Below are 17,653 nucleotides of genomic sequence, written 5' to 3'. Positions count from 1 at the left end.
CTTATACAGAACAAAACTTAGATGTTCTAACTCTAACATCAACCGAGTTTACTGTTTTATAAGAACACGTTTACTGAGATTCATCATCAATATATACTTATCTTCTTAAGTAAAATTCTTTAATTTATCAAATGTCATGCAATTTTACCAAACAAATATTTTGTAAATCACGCCATACACACTGTTATTAATATTAAAACAAAATATCGTTGTATCTATACAAGATATTCCAACTTAATATCTTCGTTAAACAAACAAACCAACTCTTAGTGTTTCCGTCATGTACCAAGATCCAATGTCGCTGAAGAATAATTACTTTAGATATTATTTCTTGAGTTTACTTTTGATTTAACTGCGTTTTTGTATTAATCCTCTGAAAAGCAAATTATCGCTTTTTAATCATATTCAAACTTACTTTTGATATGAACGTGCTTTGCAGTCACTATGAGAAAAACTTATACAAGTGGATAGTTGAAGTAAGGGAAAAAAGTAATTGGCCAATATTCACTTTCTGTTGCTCTGTGTTTGTCAACGTCCCTGAGCTATGTTTAACTCAGCTTTCATAATTATGTTACCATAATCAAGGTTTAAGAATAATGCTTATAGAGATTTTAGTTTTGTTTTAAACCAGTCATATTATATAGATTTCGTACATACCTTTCTCTTTTTGTCATCACTCAAACATTGGGTGGGTGAGAACTGATTCGCTTAGAAACGTAGTTATCAGTTGTTCGTGGCATAGAATTTATTAATTAATGTGAACAAGTACTTTTCACATAACGTTTCGTTATATTTTAGTGTTAGTTGTTAATCAGTCGTGTTACGGAATTTGTTAATTAATGTAAGCAAATACGTTTCACATAACGTTTCGGTTTCGTTATATTTTAGTAGTATTTGATTTTGTAGCCTATTTATTTGTGTTTCAACATGAATAGTTTTGATCAGATGTAGTTACACTTTATTTAATTTTTAAGATTTAAACGATCACCTCAGGTATGTATTAAAACAAGAGATATATTTACCACTAGACTTGAATAATCTATTGTGATATTCAGTAATTGTTAGTGTAGGAGTGTTAGGTACAAGACTAAAAATACGTGTTTTTAACTCGGTGATTTTTGTAGTTCACAATTAATTACTGAATTTCTTATTTACCAATCACAATTTTTGGCTTTACTTCAATGATTTATCAAAGTACTTTGATCGTTTTCTGTGTTAAAAAAAATTTTAGTTTGAAACTATTGAAACTTTAGATTCCTGTTGGCCACGAAACAATAGCAACAAACACTCAGTTATTTTAGGCCTACAAAATAACTTCAAAACATAATGAAACAATAGTTCAGCCCTTACGCCATTTAAATACTGGCATTCACCACTATTACCATCATGAGTTGAATCTTCAAAAGATGCAGGAACCGAATATATTTAGAGAAGGATAAGCAATTATTTGATTTATTTAAACAGTTTCACCTGTATAAATATTTGATTAATACTTATGTTAACAATATACATAAAATCGGTTGATGTCGAAAGATTTTCTACCGAAATAAACAACGTGAAAAATAACTGTGACAAACAGTGTTGTTGTGTAATTGGAATATAATACAAAGGGCAAGTTTATCTTATATTGTTTGTCAATGTTAAAAATGAGTCGTCATACATAATATCGAAAATTTAATAAGTAAAGATAATTATTTTCTTATTTATTAAGTTATCTTACAAATTCAATATGGCTAAGTAATTGATGATTGCTTTTAGTTGATCTAAGTAAGAAAATGTTACAGGGAATTTTCTGAACGTACAGTTGAGATTATAGACAGTTATATTTTATTTCGAACACGCGATGTCAAATATACTCATGAAAATATTTTCTACGGAACATCTGTTTGTACACATTCCACACAGCACTTTACATAAGCAAATGTGACATTTCTTTGAGCCACTACACGCAACACATTGCATAAGTATATGTGATCTTTGATAAGAATAATAATCGATATGATACAACACCCAAAAACAAATGACGATTCCGTGTGTGGAATACGGCATGTGGTACCAAGTGGTACCCTTCGCAGTCATGTGTATGTATTTGTATTGTATTCATAACACTTTAAGCTTGGAATATTGTGTTATATTTATTTATTTAATGTACGTATTTCGTGAGATAATTAATCTTATCATACTATATTATAGCATCTTGAACATCTTAAACACAGTTGTATATATATTTATTTTATCACGAACTATTGAACATTTTAAATACAATTGTTCTGTATTATTATCTTATCACAGACTCTTGAACATTTTAAACACAGTTGTTCTGTATTATTATCTTATCACGGATACTTGAACATTATAAACACAGTTGTTCTGTATTATTATCTTATCACGGATACTTGAACAGTATAAACACAGTTGTTCTGTATTATTATCTTATCACGGATACTTGAAGAGTATAAACACAGTTGTTCTGTATTATTATCTTATCACGGATACTTGAACGTTATAAACACAGTTGTTCTGTATTATTATCTTATCACGGATACTTGAACAGTATAAACACAGTTGTTCTGTATTATTATCTTATCACGGATACTTGAACATTATAAACACAGTTGTTCTGTATTATTATCTTATCACGGATACTTGAACAGTATAAACACAGTTGTTCTTTGGACACTTCCACTGATAAGTTTCTTCCTTCTTAACTTCCGATCGGTTTTGTTGGCTCCTCTCGTTACTTCCGGTCAGTTTAGTTGTTTATTCGCATTTCACTGCATAACTGGTCAATAGGTCCTTTTGAAATAAACAGAAAGAAATGAACGTGTAAAAGCAGTTTTCCATTTGTTTTATGTTTCAGTTTGTGTTTTAATACAAATCGTATTTACTACATAATTTTCTATACTCATCAGAAATAACAACCTAATCGCTGAACGTTTAATGCGCTTCTTAGCACAATATACTAATTTTAAATGTAGGTAAAATAATCCGAAAACAGGTAGCAAAGAGTTGCATACCTGATGTGCAATTATATATAAAAGTGGATATGTAACATTCTTTACCAGTTGTACACAGAGTTGCTATAGCTAGTAAGATAATCATATACACGTAAACCCACATACAGTAACATATCATTCTTAAACGTTATTGATTGCTGAATCTCGTTGAACTGCTAAAACTCAAGGATAACCCACGTAATTTAAGTAACTAACATATCTACAAGTCAGAGATACCCACGTAATTTAAATAGTTTACACATCTAAAAATCATGCATAACCTACGTAATTTAAATAAATAATACATCTAAAACTCAAGGATAACCCACGTAATTTAAGTAACTAACATATCTACAAGTCAGAGATAACCCACGTAATTTAAATAGTTTACACATCTAAAACACAAGGATAACCCACGTAATTTAAATAACTAACACATCTAACTATTTGTGTTTGTTTTCTCATAACAAAAGTTCAACCGTCTGTCTGCTGAGTCCACCGAGGGGAAACGAATCCCCGATTTTAGCATTGTAAATCTCTAGACTTACCGCTGTAACAGCAGGGAACAATGCATCTAACCGTCAGAGACAACCTGCATAATTTAAATAACTAATACATCTAAAAATCATAAATAACCCACGTAATTTAAATAACAAACACATCTAAAATTCAGAGATAACCCGCGTAATTTAAATAACTAATACATCTAAAAGCCCCCCCAGTGGCTTAGCAGTATGTCTGCGGACTTACAACGCTAAAAACCGGGTTCCGATACCTGTAGTGGGCAGAGCACAGATAGCCCATTGTGTAACTTTGTGCTTACTTCAAAACAACAACAAAAACATATAAAAATCATGGATAACCCACTTAATTTAAATAACTAACGCATCTAAATGTCAGAGATAACCCGCATAATTTAAATAAATAACACATATAAAAGTTAAAGATATTGCACGAAACTGACATATTTCAAATGTTTTAAGCTATATAACTAGATAAATTAAAATGAAAACGATAAAAATTACCTGTTTGTAATGATTTACGTTACTTATGTTTAAGCTACGTTTATCTTTTCAAGCAATAACTGAACTGCAGAGGATAATTATTTAGAAATTGTTTATTTCTGAAGATTAATTGTTCAGGACACGAACACTTACCTCACTTCTCCTAATCTCTCTTGGAAGCTAGATTCCAGGTTGCAGGTTCTTGTGCTCTAATCTGTAAAATGGATCACATAAGAACATTGGTAATTTATCCAACAACTGAACCATGGAAATGAAAATAAAGTTAAATTACATGTGTGTGTGTGTGAAGGTCTTCATTAGAATGAAGAAATACGATCAAAATTTTCTAAACGTTCTAAGAAACAAACTTAAGTATCAGCACAAAACTTTATTTTAAAATTCCAAAACAGAATAGGATGTGGCGAGGTTGTTGAACACGTTACACGAGGTACACTTCACAAACTGGCTGCAATGGGTGAGCATGGTTCGTTTAAGGCGAACAATCCAAGAGAAGGCTTGTACCCATCTATCGTTATTAGAATCGTGTTAACTAGATTAACGTGCATAATTATACTATTGTTTACACAGAACCAAATTAACAGAAGCTTGCAGTGAGTGTAATGGTAGGATCAAATGAAATTGATGTTATACAATGGAAACAAGGCATACCTATAGAAAAAAAAGACAGTATCTTTCACGTGCGGTGCATTATGTAATTAAGTTTTTAAACTCAAAGCTATTTTGGAAGAAAAATAAACGTTTTTTTTTGGTCAGTCGTGTCTCGTGGAATCGCTTACTGTCCTTCAGTAAAGTGAATTATAGGTAAGAAGCTCAAATATTGTACCAGATGCAAAATCTATCAGTCTGATTTTAGTCCATAGTACTCGCTGGTCCTGCCCACAGCTGAAAGAATGATGGTTGGCAAGAAGCAAAAAGACAGAAGAAAGATGAAGGATTGATTATATCAATAGATGGACAGGAATTAGAAAGATGAAGGATTGATTATATCAATAGATGGACAGGAATTAGAAAGATGAAGGATTGATTATATCAATAAATGGACAGGAATTAGAAAGATGAAGGATTTATCATATCAAGAAATGGACAGGAATTAGAAAGATGAAGGATTTATCATATCAAGAAATGGACAGGAATTAGAAAGATGAAGGATTTATCATATCAAGAAATGGACAGGAATTAGAAAGATGAAGGATTGATTATATCAAGAAATGGACAGGAATTAGAAAGATGAAGGATTGATTATATCAAGAAATGGACTGGAATTAGAAAGATGAAGGATTTATCATATCAAGAAATGGACAGGAATTAGAAAGATGAAGGATTTATCATATCAATAAATGGACAGGAATTAGAAAGATGAAGGATTTATCATATCAAGAAATGGACAGGAATTAGAAAGATGAAGGATTTATCATATCAAGAAATGGACAGGAATTAGAAAGATGAAGGATTTATCATATCAAGAAATGGACAGGAATTAGAAAGATGAAGGATTGATTATATCAAGAAATGGACAGGAATTAGAAAGATGAAGGATTGATTATATCAAGAAATGGACTGGAATTAGAAAGATGAAGGATTTATCATATCAAGAAATGGACAGGAATTAGAAAGATGAAAGATTGATAAAATCAAGAAATGGACAGGAATTAGAAAGATGAAGGATTGATTATATTAAGAAATGGACAGGTAGGAAAAATAACTGATGAAATGAATAAAGCAGTAGATAGGCAGAAATTTGGTAAACAATCTGTAACAAAAGAAGGACTAGTTTGACGTCACTCTACGACACTAGAGATTATTGGATAAATCAACCAGTCAACTATAAATATATATCAAAAGCTCTGTACATGCTTTGCCTGGTTAAATGTAATTTTTAATGTTTATCTGTGGCAAAAAAACTTTATGAACCACAAATTGGTGTGCTCTACGTTACAAGTATGTTTAAGACACCGTGGTAGCATTTTATTAAGTAGTGATTTGGTATGTTACTGCTTTGTTTAATACGTAACTAATAGGGCTTTAGAGAGTTTCATCACATTATGTTCTTGTTGATAACCAAATAGTGGGTTGGTATGTTAATTTTCTTTAATGTGTATCTAATAGAGCTCTAGAGAATCTCACCATGTTGTGTTATCGTAACTAACCAAATAACGAGTCGGTATTTTACTGTTTTGTTTAATACGTGCCTAACAAAGCTCTAGACAGTTTCATGATGTTGTTTTCTTGTTTAACCAACAGTGATTTAGTGTGTTACACTTTTATGTGTAGTTTATTCTGATTACTACAGCTCATAGTTTTGTAGAATGTGCTAAACAACATTACGAAGTATTGTGTTAATTTTGAGCATGTTAAACAATAGAATGTTCTGTATATGTCTTTCTCTTTGGCGTCTACAAAACCATGAGACCATGCAGCAGTAAAGAAATGTTTCAATATCGTACACTATCACAGTGTTCTACACCTAGTACACGGAGCTTTAGTAAGTCTTGTTCTTAGCACACTAAATACTTTTATATTAAGCGTTGATTGTATTACAACATGGTACATCAATCTCCTAGAGAATATAAGTATGCCTTGTGATAAAAGTGTAGATGATAGAATAAACGCTAGATAATTCAGCTCGCTACTATTGAGTATTCATATATATTTTACTTTATTATCTATAGCTGATGAAACATTAAATAACTAAAGAAACCTTGGTGGGTTTTAATTAAAGTTCATAAATCAACTAATAAGCCAGGACCTAAAATTTGTAACGTTGAGTGTGTGTATTATTCTGCAATGTGTTTATAGAGCAACTGATGTAACTTTTCTATATCTTTAGACTGCAATAAAAACACGAGTATTGTTAACGTGATAATATTTTTAACTGCACAGATTGCTTCAATCACACACGTCAGTGACCAGCACGTAGTCAGTCGGTTTGTTGTATCCATAGGTCTGTTTCAGAGTTGGTATCACAACAACAGAAAAAAAAGTGTTTTTTTTTTATGTCCGTTATGTGAAGAAGGAAGAACCTCTCCAACCCTGTTACATATAACAGCTGTCCCAAATTTTTCACAGTATTTAAACATAAACAAAGTAATAGTATCAAGTAACGAACATAAAGATGTCCTTCATAGATGCCAGTGTACCAAAGTAAGGGGTCTATAAACGGTATTAAACGTAGCATGATTATATATTGGTAATATTGTGAACATTTTTATAAATAAATGTTAAATATTTAGTTCCCAGTTTTTATTCATCGTTTGTTTGTTTCACTTCTTGTTTAACACATATGTATCTATTTACGTCAAAAACCTAGAACAAATTTAACACATATGTATCTATTTACATCAAAAACCTAGAACAAATTTAACACATATGTATCTATTTACATCAAAAACCCAGAACAAAACATATTAATATACATTAAAATATTTTTTCGACTCTTTAAAGGTCTGTATGATTTCTTACAATAAATTCCATCCACAACTTAATAAAAATAAAATGGCCACGTCGTATCCTCACTGAAATAAACCTGGTATTTTTTATCCAGGCTGACACCGTTTTAACCGTATTTGGGTACCGCACATTTTGTGTTGTATATATATGTATAGGTATTCTTGTAGTGTGCGGGATGTGAAATTCTAATATCAAACATTCTCATTAATTCGTAGAAAAGAAATAAAGAACCGTCATAAAAATATATACAGAATTTCTATATGGATTATTTTTATTATGGTTTCGTAGATAATCCAATTCTACTAATAGATCAAATATATAACACTTTGACAGAGATGTTAGTTAAGACGTTAATTGTATAAAAAAGGCAATAATAGAAAATATAAAACGCAAAGGCTTAAAAACTTGAAAGTTAAGAAGTGAATTACATGAAACAGTTACAACACAAACATACAAGACGTAACAATTTAAAAACTTGAAAGCTAAGAAGTGAATTATATGAAACAGTTACAACACAAACATACAAGACGTAGCAATTTAAAAACTTGAAAGCTAAAAAGCGAATTACATGAAACAGTTATAACACAAACATACAAGACGTAACAATTTAAAAACTTGAAAGCTAAGAAGTGAATTATATGAAACAGTTATAACACAAACATACAAGACGTAACAATTTAAAAACTTGAAAGCTAAGAAGTGAATTATATGAAACAGTTATAACACAAACATACAAGACGTAGCAATTTAAAAACTTGAAAGCTAAAAAGCGAATTACATGAAACAGTTATAACACAAACATACAAGACGTAACAATTTAAAAACTTGAAAGCTAAGAAGTGAATTATATGAAACAGTTATAACACAAACATACAAGACGTAACAATTTAAAAACTTGAAAGCTAAGAAGTGAATTATATGAAACAGTTATAACACAAACATACAAGACGTAACAATTTAAAAACTTGAAAGCTAAGAAGTGAATTATATGAAACAGTTATAACACAAACATACAAGACGTAACAATTTAAAAACTTGAAAGCTAAAAAGCGAATTATATGAAACAGTTATAACACAAACATACAACTCGTAACAACGTAATAAAATTGAAAATTGAAAATGCAACTAACGTGAAACAAAATCATGATCAACTTATGTTCCATGTTTTGCCAACAAAAATGTTATTTAAATCAAAGTAAGTAACATAATCAAACTATATGCTTCCATAGAACATAGAATGATTATCTTGTATTCATATACCTATAACATTTGAAATCCTACATTTTTTTTTAACTGAGTTCTATTTATCAGCAACATTTTATAGCAGGAAGGAAGCTTCAGTTATGATTGTAGTAAAAACCTTTTGGACATAAAACAGGTTTCAAAGATATTCTAAAAAAAAGTACCGATTGTCGCCTGATCCGTTTTGTTTGTTTGTTTTTTTTGTTTTATCTCGGTGGTTCAAGAGACTGTGTTTTATCTCGGTGGTTCAAGAGACTGTGTCGAAAGTTGATTATTTGAAATTTTCTGATTTAGAAAAACAATAAACAACAAATAAGAAACGCCGTTACTTTTTCTTCGGTCTTAATACATCCAGCATACACTGAAGATACATCAAAAATACACTCAAAATACATCCAACATACACTGAAGATACATCAAAAATACACTCAAAATACATCCAACATACACTGAAAATACATCCAAAATACACTCAAAATACATCCAACATACACTGAAGATACATCTAAAATACACTCAAAATACATCCAACATACACTGAAGATACATCCAAAATACACTCAAAATACATCCAACATACACTGAAGATACATCCAAAATACACTCAAAATACATCCAACATACACTGAAGATACATCCAAAATACACTCAAAATACATCTAACATACACTGAAGATACATCCAAAATACACTCAAAATACATCCAACATACACTGAAGATCATCCAAAATATACCAAAATTACACTCAAAATACATCCAACATACACTGAAGATACATCCAAAATATACCAAAATTACACTCAAAATACATCCAACATACACTGAAGATACATCCAAAATATACCAAAATTACACTCAAAATACATCCAACATACACTGAAGATACATCCAAAATATACCCAAAATACATTCAAAATAAGTGAATACCAATACACGTATGTTTTGGGTTCTTTGATATTTAGCGAAAAGGTTTACTCTCAGATGCCTTTCTGTACTGAGTAAGAATCGTGTACTTATATATTTGTTTCTGAAACACTCTGCGTGCCATGATAAAACATTAACTGGAGAAATCAGGTGTTTTTCATAGCTGATACTTGTAAGTAAGGCAAACATTTTATTCAAATGAAGTATTATTACAAAGGTTAACTTATTAACAATTATAATTCGTCTACCCGTCCTACAAACATTCTATTTTGATTGGAATGTATATTCGTCTATTTACTTTAATTTGCGAAAATATTCTACACGTCGCTGTAACATAACGTGTGGCCCTAATCTAATTAAATCGCTCTTAGAAACAACAACTACAAGTTTTGTTTAGACTAGAAAAGCTAGTTATGTATATTTTAGCTTCAGATAAAAAATTAAAACATTCTACTTGGGTTCAGAAGAGAAATCGTTAAAAAAAACGTACTTTCGATTAACTGCTATAAATTAAAAAGAATATGTCACTCGTTGTAAAAACCTTGAGTTAATATGCGTTTTACGAATTGTAAGAATTATATGTAGGTAGGAGAGTGCCTTAAATTCAAAGATAAGATATTTATTTAAAAAAACAACAACATAAACGGATTAGTTTTGTGAGATTAGTATCGTAATAGATTTACATTCTAAAACTAACATCAATAAACGTCGTAATTCATTTAACATCTTTGATTTAATTTAATTTTTAATAAAACAATTATGCGACGGAGTTTTAACATATAACACTGATTTCGTACTTAAATCAAACAATTATGTGATGGAGTTTTAATATATAACACTGATTTCGTACTTAAATCAAACAATTATGTGATGGAGTTTTAATATATAACACTGGTTTCGTACTTAAATCAAACAGTTATGTGATGGAGTTTTAATATATAACACTGATTTCATTCTTAAATCAAACAATTATGTGATGGAGTTTTAATATATAACACTGATTTCGTACTTAAATCAAACAATTATGTGACGGAGTTTTAATATGTAACACTGGTTTCATACTTAAATCAAACAGTTACTTAACGGAGTTTTAATATGTAACACTGATTTCATCCCTAAATCAAACAGTTACTTAACGGAGTTTTAATATGTAACACTTATTTTATCCCTAAATCAAACAGTTACTTAACGGAGTTTTAAAATAACGCTCATTTTATCCATTAAATGCTCACGTGAAGGAGTTTTAATATAAAACTTATTTCTTTCTTAAATAAAATAATTATGTGCCGAATTTTAAAATAATATTCTTTGAAAGCCCAAAAAGCATCTATATGGTAATGAGTGAAACATTTACTGTGTACTATCATTTAAAGAAAGGATCAGATTCAACTACAGGTTTAAGTAATTCTTAAGTCTAAAGAAAAGCTCTTTGGTACAAACATCCTTACTGAAGTTAAATTCTTGAGTTGTAAAATGTGAATTAAACCTATTTACATGAATTATAGGACTACTAAAGACCTGTTAACACATTGTGAGTCAAAAACATGATACTGTTTGTCATTACTGTGCCAAAAACCTGCATTGAGTTGTTTTGAAAACATTAATGACTTTTGTTTTATTCAACACGTTAAACTGTTAAAAGAAAATCTTCTTGGAGCATAGATCACGTAAGTTACCACAAATGTTTGTGTCTTATTTAAATGAAATAAGAGAGAGAGAAAAGTTTTCATTTGTTTTATTTAGATTAGAATACCATTCGATCGTTTTATATCTTAGCTTATAGATTTAAGTTTATAAAAACAACTGAGGTGCTAAAACCATTATCAAAATTAGTGTATTTTCCTTCAAACAACGTTTATAAATAGTAACTATGACAACCTAGACGTAAGGGTTATTATGTTACTACGTGTGACAGTCACTGAATGTCGTGTTAAATGTACACGATTGTGTAGCGTTATATATTGGGTTGAGGAATAATTCGTGAGCGTCTTTTCAAGTTAACAAAATATATTCATAAATGAAACGCTTTCGCAAAATATTTCATGTCATTTGGTAGATAATTTTTTGCTCTAATAGATTGTGTGTTTGATTTTCATATGTCTTTAATTTTTGCTTTCATTTTCAGCTCATTAAATGGAATGTCAAGTGGACAAAATCGAGCATTTTCGACACCATCTGCTTTTCGCATTTAATTTCTTGCAATTTCGTTTAAAACAATGCATACTATATACCTAGGTATTACATGAAATAAAGTATCATAATAAATATTTTGGGTGTAATGTGTTCATGCATTGAAGTATTGTATAGTCTTGCATGTAATGCTTGAATGGAATTATTTAAAAACGATCACGAATTATTCCTCAACCTAATATATAAAAATCACGCGAGACGAAACGTAATTTCTTTCAGTGTCTCACTGTTTAACATCTACACGTGTTAATTGTAACCAGTTATTCATTATTTTATCTCTACTTATAATATTAATATGCGTCAACCACTTAAGTGACACACGTTACATAATTACTGTTTTGATGTGCTTTCCTTGATATCGATTTGAAAAAAAAACAAACGTCTTTCTTGTTACCACTAAGTACGTGAATATTATATTTCTTTGTTTTAAGTACGTGAATCACGTATTTGTTTGAGTACATAAATCATGGATATATCTAAACGAATAATTTATTTCTGTATCGTTGTATTATGCTTTAAACGCGTATTGAATTAAAATAACAAACCTAAAAATTTACTTCTAAACTTAGAATGTCAGTTTATATCAATACGATGATATATCGAGGTTAGAGAAATGCAAAACTCACTAAAAACGTACACTGTCTTTTTTTGCGTTATTCATGTGATATTAGATTAATAGTAAAGAAATTAAAAAAAAACGTATTCTGAAAGTACTTTTTGTTTTATTTTTAAAATATTATATTAAAGTTAAGGAAAAGTGAAAACTTAGTGTTGCTTGTTTTGAATTTCACGCAAAGCCACACGAGAGCTATCTGCGCTAGCCGTCCCTAATTTAGCAGTGTAAAACTAGAGGGAAGGCAGCTAGACATCGCAACTCACCGCCAACTCTTGGTCTACTCTTTTACCAACGAATAGTGGGATCGACTGTCACATTATAACGCCCCCAAGGCTGAAAGGGCGAGCAAGGAGATTCGAATCCGCGACCCTCGGATTACGAATCGAGTGCCTTAACCACCTCGCGATGCCGAGGCAAGTTAGTGTGTAAAGTATATATTTTTTTTTGCTTTAACTATATTGTTATATTCAGATTATGTGCACTTGAACATTGCTTTGAAGTGTACGGTGTTTTCTTTATCTGTAAGTTGTCAGATTAGTGTCAAAGATTTTTGTGTTTTTTTGTATTTTATCTTATGTTGAAATTAGAAACACGTAAAAACGTACTATGAATCATATGGCATCTGTTGTTGATGTTTCGCTTATATTCATGATGTTAAGCTGAAGTTATGATCCTAGTGGCACAGCGGTATATCTGCAGACTTACAACGCTTAAAACCGGCTTTCGATACTCGTGGTGGTCATAACACAAATAGACCATTTCGTGTCTTTGGCTTAACTAAGATCATAGACTGGTAAAAACCTTACTTTTGTTTTGGAGTATTTTTTTCTATAGAACTTATTTTTTACTGCATTCTACAATCAAAACATCACGCAAGACAAAAATTTGTTATTTCTCTGGGATTAAAGACGGTAAGAACAAAAGTAGTTTGAGATTCTGCGCACACGTAAAGAACATAAAACACACACGGTTACTCATCACGAAGTACTATCTTGCGTAGCTAAGCCTTTGTTGAAGCTTAGATATGAACAATTAACGACAAGAAGGCAAACGATTTATCGCATTAAAATGTCAATAACAATGATTAGCACAGACTTGTTTGTGCACCGGTAATTTATAAAGACGAGTTAATTTGATACTTACCAGGTTTGTAATTAACATTTATCTCTGGTGTTTCGCTTTCCAAATCAACAACTTGAAGAAGTCGAAATCCGTTCACTTGGAACACTGAAAGGAAGGTAAAAGAAAACTAAGAAGCAATTTAAATAGATTAACAGACATTAAATCAGACTGATATCATGAAGAGGTAATTATGAATTTATATGGTTTGGTTTGTTTTAAATTTTGCGCAAAGCTACATGAGGGCTATCTGCTCTAGCTGTCCCTAATTTAGCAGTGTAAGACTAAAGGGAAGTGATTACCACCAACCGCCAACTCTTGGACGACACTTTTACAAACGAATAATGGGATTCGTGATGACGAGAAAACCCACTTGTAGAGAAAATTATATATGTAAAAACGCTGGGATGGGTAGAGAACCTGACGATGACCAAAGAAAGTTGTTCGCTCCTCTACACAGCGCTTTCTTTATCCATACCAGCCGTTTTTACATATAGAATAGTGGGATTGACCGTAGCATATAACGCTATATATACGCTGAAAGGGAGAGCATCTTTGGTGTGAAGGGGATTCGAACCAGCGACCCTCGGATTATAAGTCGAGTGCCTTAACCACCCGGCCATGCCGGACTGAATTTATTTGATTTCACTGAATATTTTTAGCAGCTCAGACTTATTACTACAGTTAAAAAAACGTAACGGGGCTGAAGATGAGCTTGACCTACATGTTACAAACAATGTGCTTGGACTACATATTACAAACAAAGTGCTTGGACTACATGTTACAAACAAAGTGCTTGGACTACATGTTACAAACAATGTGCTTGGACTACATGTTACAAACAATGTGCTTGGACTACATGTTACAAACAATGTGCTTGGACTACTTGTTACAAACAATGTGCTTGGACTACATGTTACAAACAATGTGCTTGGACTACATGTTACAAACAATAACAATACATTAAAAATACTAGTAGATAAAAGTACAAGTTCGGGGCACTGGTTTTCACTTTAAATTATTGTTTAAGATACACTGATCTCACTATTTTTTATTCAGTAATCACATCAGTGCGAGTTAAAGGAAAAAAGAACGCCTGGTACAGTGGTAAGTCTACGGATTTACAACGCTAAAATCAGGGGTTTGAATTCCCTAGGCGGATTCAGCAGAGAGCCCAGTATATCTTTGCTATAAGAAAATTCACACAAACACAAAAGAATGCTATAAAAATAGTTAAACAGAATCAAAGGAGATTATTCGGGCATATGAGTTCAACACACAGGGAGGACATTGGACACTTTCAAATGTAGTGTTGGCACTCATGGATATAGTTTAGCAGCAACAAATGTTTTTCAAAAAACGATTTAATAAACATATTTCTAGAGAACAGATATTTTTCGTTCTTAGACATCGCTGAAATAGGCTTAAAACTGATTATTAAAATCCCTTTATTAGAAATTATCTTTTCATAGTTTTAATTTTCTATTTCTGCTAAAGCTAAACCCGTAATGTTTGTGTGTCTCATCTGCTACTATTCCTTATTTCACCTAAATCACGGTCCAGGTCAAGCAGTTTGTTTGTTTGGAATTTCGCACAAAGCTACTCGAGATCTATCTGTGCTAGCCGTCCCTAATTTAGCAGTGTAACACTAGAGGGAAGGCAGTTAGTCATCACCACCCACCGCCAACTCTTGGGCTACTCTTTTACCAACGAAAAGTGGGATTGACCCTCACATTATAACGCCCCCACGGCTGGAAGGGCGAGCATGTTTTGGCGCGACTCGGGCGCGAACCCGCGACCCTCAGATTACGAAGTGCACGCCTTAACGCGCTAGGCCATGCCAGGCCCAGGTCAAGCAGTAAAACATTACATTTGTAAAAGTTCAGATCCGCACGTGCATCCATTACTTTACAAATTAGTGCTCCAACTTAGATGTGTAACACGATCTTAGTTAATTAATTTTCACCACCGTAGTGTTTAAACTATGATGGTGACAAATATAATGTACCGTTTGTTATGTATATATACATATATTAGTCAAGTATTTTAGGATGGTTTACTTATTGCTGGAATTATTTACTTATGTTTTCAAGAAAGTCCTCCTTAAAGTCCTTTTGAAATCTCTAGCTACTTAATTAATGTTTCTATGTCATTCAGCGCCATCTGTTCAACGTAAATAAACTATGTTTATTGTGCACCTGTAATCCAGGGAACACCGAAATCAGAGAAGTTTTTCTATGTATTAAATTACTAGGATTTTTTTTTTTTTTTTTAAGCAGCGAGGTATTTATTTTCAAGAGCGCCCCCTTTAGTCCCCTACTGTAATCAGAGCTTCAAAGAAGCCAGTTGAGATAAATCAAGTGACAAAAGCGTTTATAACTCGAGCGCTCTCGAGAAGCTATCACAAATTCCTTTGTCAGATCTGTTTTGATCCTCGGTTGATTTTATCTTCTAGGACGATCATATGTTCGTCAACGAGTTAGAGTCAACATAATATGAAACAGAAATATGTCTTTATGATGTCTCAATCCTTTTATTGACATCTTTTAATACTATATTAGAGCAACTATGACTTGCATATGCTCATCCGCCACTAAAAAATACAAAAACTGATAAAAAAATAATAAAAACTGGCCATTTTAAGGTTTAGCCGACTGAGAAAAAATAAAAACTGGTCATTTTAGGGATTAGTGGACTGAGAAAAAATAAAAACTGGTCATTTTAGGAATTAGTGGACTGAGAAAAAATAAAAACTGGTCAATTTAGGGATTAGTGGACTGAGAAAAATTAAAAACTGGTCATTTTAGGGATTAGTGGACTGAGAAAAAATAAAAACTGGTCATTTTAGGGAATAGTTAACTGAGAAAAAATAAAAACTGGTCATTTTAGGGATTAGTGAACTGAGAAAAAATAAAAACTGGTCATTTTAAGGATTAGTGGACTGAGAAAAATAATGCAGATTATAGTAAGTTTCAGTATAGAGAAATCATCAGTATAATATCCTACTGAGCGTGAATTGTTAAAGATCCATAGGTAACATTAATGATGAAGAATCAATAGGTTATCTTAGTAAAGTAGATTCAGTAACGGTTGCTATACCGTTTCGGTAATGAAAAATCAATAGGTTATCTTAGTGGAAAAGAACCAGTAACGGTTGCTATACCGTTTCAGTAGTGAAAACTCAATAGGTTATCTTAGTGGAGAAGAACCAGTAACGGTTGCTATACCGTTTCAGTAGTGAAAACTCAATAGAAATATTTATGTAAAAACGGCTTGTTTGGGTTGAGAAAATGTTTTACGCAGAGGAGTGAACAACGTTTTGACCTTCTTCGGTCATCGTCAGGTTCACAAAGAAAGAGAGAGGTAACTGACCGGAAGCTGACCACATGACCGAAGAAGGTTGAAACGTAGTTCACTTCTGTACGTAAAAAATTTTCTCAACCCAAACGAGCCGTTTTTACATATATATTTCTCTACAAGTGGGTTTTCTCGGCATCACTGATTATGAACACTCAATAGGTTATCTTAGTGAAGAAGAACCAGTAACGGTTTCTATACCGTTTCAGTAGTGAAAACTCAATAGGTTATCTTAGTGAAGAAGAACCAGTAACGGTTTCTATACCGTTTCAGTAGTGAAAACTCAATAGGTTATCTCAGTGAAGAAGAACCAGTAACGGTTTCTATACCGTTTCAGTAGTGAAAACTCAATAGGTTATCTCAGTGAAGAAGAACCAGTAACGGTTTCTATACCGTTTTAGTAGTGAAAACTCAATAGGTTATCTTAGTGAAGAAGAACCAGTAACGGTTTCTATACCGTTTCAGTAGTGAAAACTCAATAGGTTATCTCAGTGAAGAAGAACCAGTAACGGTTTCTATACCGTTTTAGTAGTGAAAACTCAATAGGTTATCTTAGTGAAGAAGAACCAGTAACGGTTTCTATACCGTTTCAGTAGTGAAAACTCAATAGGTTATCTTAGTGGAGAAGAACCAGTAACGGTTTCTATACCGTTTCAGTAGTAAAAACTCAATAGGTTGTCTTAGTGGAGAAGAACCAGTAACGGTTTCTATACCGTTTCAGTAGTGAAAACTCAAT

General features: G+C 31.9%; 1 long non-coding RNA gene across 1 annotated transcript in view; it reads right to left on the bottom strand.

Moving 5' to 3' along the window:
- Positions 1-2,221: 2,221 nt before the first annotated feature.
- LOC143231815 (uncharacterized) overlaps positions 2,222-17,653 on the bottom strand; it is a 41,035-nt gene continuing 25,603 nt past the window's right edge. Inside the window, exons 2-4 of the long non-coding RNA XR_013017215.1 lie at positions 13,585-13,668; positions 4,154-4,214; positions 2,222-2,796 (exon numbers count right to left, since the gene is read on the bottom strand). This is a non-coding gene — a long non-coding RNA (uncharacterized LOC143231815). The remainder of the gene's footprint in view (positions 2,797-4,153; positions 4,215-13,584; positions 13,669-17,653) is intronic.

Source organism: Tachypleus tridentatus, chromosome 11 (genome assembly GCF_004210375.1).
Source record: "Tachypleus tridentatus isolate NWPU-2018 chromosome 11, ASM421037v1, whole genome shotgun sequence".
NCBI classification, from domain to species: domain Eukaryota; kingdom Metazoa; phylum Arthropoda; class Merostomata; order Xiphosura; family Limulidae; genus Tachypleus; species Tachypleus tridentatus.
This window is presented reverse-complemented; position numbering and strand designations above follow the sequence as displayed.